This window comes from Notothenia coriiceps, unplaced genomic scaffold (genome assembly GCF_000735185.1).
Source record: "Notothenia coriiceps isolate Sejong01 unplaced genomic scaffold, NC01 NC01_scaffold00010357, whole genome shotgun sequence".
Classification (NCBI taxonomy): domain Eukaryota; kingdom Metazoa; phylum Chordata; class Actinopteri; order Perciformes; family Nototheniidae; genus Notothenia; species Notothenia coriiceps.
This window is the reverse complement of record NW_011343058.1, coordinates 868-3,023: the sequence shown is the minus strand read 5'-3', so window position 1 is coordinate 3,023 and position 2,156 is coordinate 868. Positions and strand designations below refer to the sequence as shown.

The following is a 2,156-nucleotide window of genomic DNA, read 5'->3' as shown; positions in this document are numbered from 1 at the left end:
GAAAAAGAGAGAATTATGTTGTTTGTTGTTTGTGGAAGCGTATCATTTATTGAAAAATGAAAATTTCGATCTGTTACGATTATAAACTGAAGCAATATAAAAATCACTCCCATTAACTGAGTTTTGAACATCCGCATATCCGGTCATAGTCCAGTAATTACATGCTAACGGAAACTCTGTGTTGTACACAATTCTTCTTATTATTAAAACATGACCGGTAAGTTTCAAGTTTGTCCGGTAAAATAAATTATTTCCGGACACTTGACCGGAAACCCTGGCTGGGACATCTATGTCTAGCCATAATTCAGAATAATATTAACACATACATAACACACTTTTTCATATTGTAATTTCAATGACATTTAAATGAATTACGCAGCCCTCCATCATGACATTTAATAACAAGCTGAAAGTCATTTATAATTTTCCTAAATGATTTGCAGTTTGTCAGACTCTACATGTCGTTGTTGTTGTTCCTGATTTTCACCAGCAGACATCAGTAGAGGGGATGTCTTTTGGCCTGTAGTCATTTTGTTGTACCTCACAGGAGATGTGTGTGTTCCCCTCCTGCAGTGTGAGCGGACAGGTGTGTGTTGTAGCTGTGTGTCGGGCAGCCTGGCTGCCTGCTGCCTCCTGATGAATGAAGAGCTCTCCGGGACACAGCTGATGCAGGTCAGAGGTCATCCCACTCCCAGAACACACAGTCATAACACGTAACTCACACACACTCCATGACTGTGGTCTTTGTTTTCCAACAATTTCTGTTGGATTTAGGGCATTTGTATTAAAATCAACCTGCAGAGATTTAGTTTATTCACTACGGCTCTGATCTTTGTTATCAAAGATGGGTAATCATCATGTGGGGAGGCAGACCGAGAGGAGGCAGAGGTTAAGGACACAACAACATATAAGATTTGAGTTGGCTGCTGAAACCAAGTTAAATGCAGCAAATAGAGTGGTGCAGTGATGAAGTATTTTTGTAGGCCGACCCAGAAGTTAGCATTGCAAGCTCCCTCTACAAAAAGCTATGGGATTCTTAATTGTTTCATGGATTATGGCTGAAAATAATCTCTGTATGTTATGTCGTAGAACAAAATCTCTTCAGCTTGTGTTTAACACAGACTTTGTTTCAGGCTAACAACCAAAAAAGATTTGGGAAAAACTTAGATTTTGAAACAAGGTACCAGGAAGTGGTAAAATGCTGACTCTATGCCACTCTATTGCTACATGCACACACCTCTCACCCTGCCCGCGTTTGAACAGTGTGCAATACTGTCTTTTGGGTTGATTTTACACAGCACATTGTGTTCAAGTTTTTTTATATTTCCCAAAAATGTGGATGTTTGAGTGTCAATGAACACGTCCATATACAGTTTAATCTCCGCCTGTGCTCACAACTGCTTGACAGCATGACTCTAACTTAACTTTTAACAGACAGCAGGAAGTTGTCACTTTGAACAGTGTTTGGTGAATGTGCTGTGATTTATTTTTCTCCCTCAGGGCATGCAGGTGTTTCTGATAATATGATGAATTATCCCCAATGAGTCCCCATAAGTAAGTTGAGATATTTCTGGATTTTCTGTAAGGGCCAAACTAATTAGACTCAAACTAGTAATCTGAAATAATGTGTCTGTTCCCAAATGATGGAGTTCAACAGAACTCAGTGGGAACAGTAAACATGACAGAGCAGTGTTGAATGTTTGTTCCATTTGTCCCTGAAAGAATCACAAGAGCAGTTTGAGTCCCAACTCCAAGGTCCTGATGCAGCGTAATATCGTGGGCTGCAGGATCCAGCACGTGTGGAAGGAAGGGGAGCGGCATGTGATGTGGAAAGGAACCGTGCTGGACCAGGTGAGGAGAGTCCAGTGTGTCAGCACCCCCTGTGTATGAAAGAGGCCACCCTCTGCAGGACTATAAGCCTTAATATATTTTAAACAAGTTCTATGAAAATGTATACCCAAAGAGGCTTTGAGTCACAAAAAGTAAAATTAGGTATAAAGAATAAAAGCAGGCTGTGAGCATGTTTATTTCTGCTGTATTAATACATAGTGCCAGATAAAGATTAGGCTTAACTACTATTAGTGGTGAAATACTATTTGTAGGGATAGATTCTAGAGGTGGCTGCGCAGAATGATAACGGACTCGGGCGATTATCA

General features: G+C 40.4%; 1 long non-coding RNA gene across 1 annotated transcript; it reads left to right on the top strand.

Annotated features, from left to right (window-relative positions):
* Nucleotides 1-236: 236 nt before the first annotated feature.
* On the top strand, nucleotides 237-1,848 carry LOC104945969 (uncharacterized). The gene is made up of 3 exons (XR_798396.1): nucleotides 237-672; nucleotides 1,501-1,554; nucleotides 1,723-1,848. It is a non-coding gene; the product is annotated as an uncharacterized lncRNA (long non-coding RNA).
* The last annotated feature ends 308 nt before the right edge of the window (nucleotides 1,849-2,156 follow it).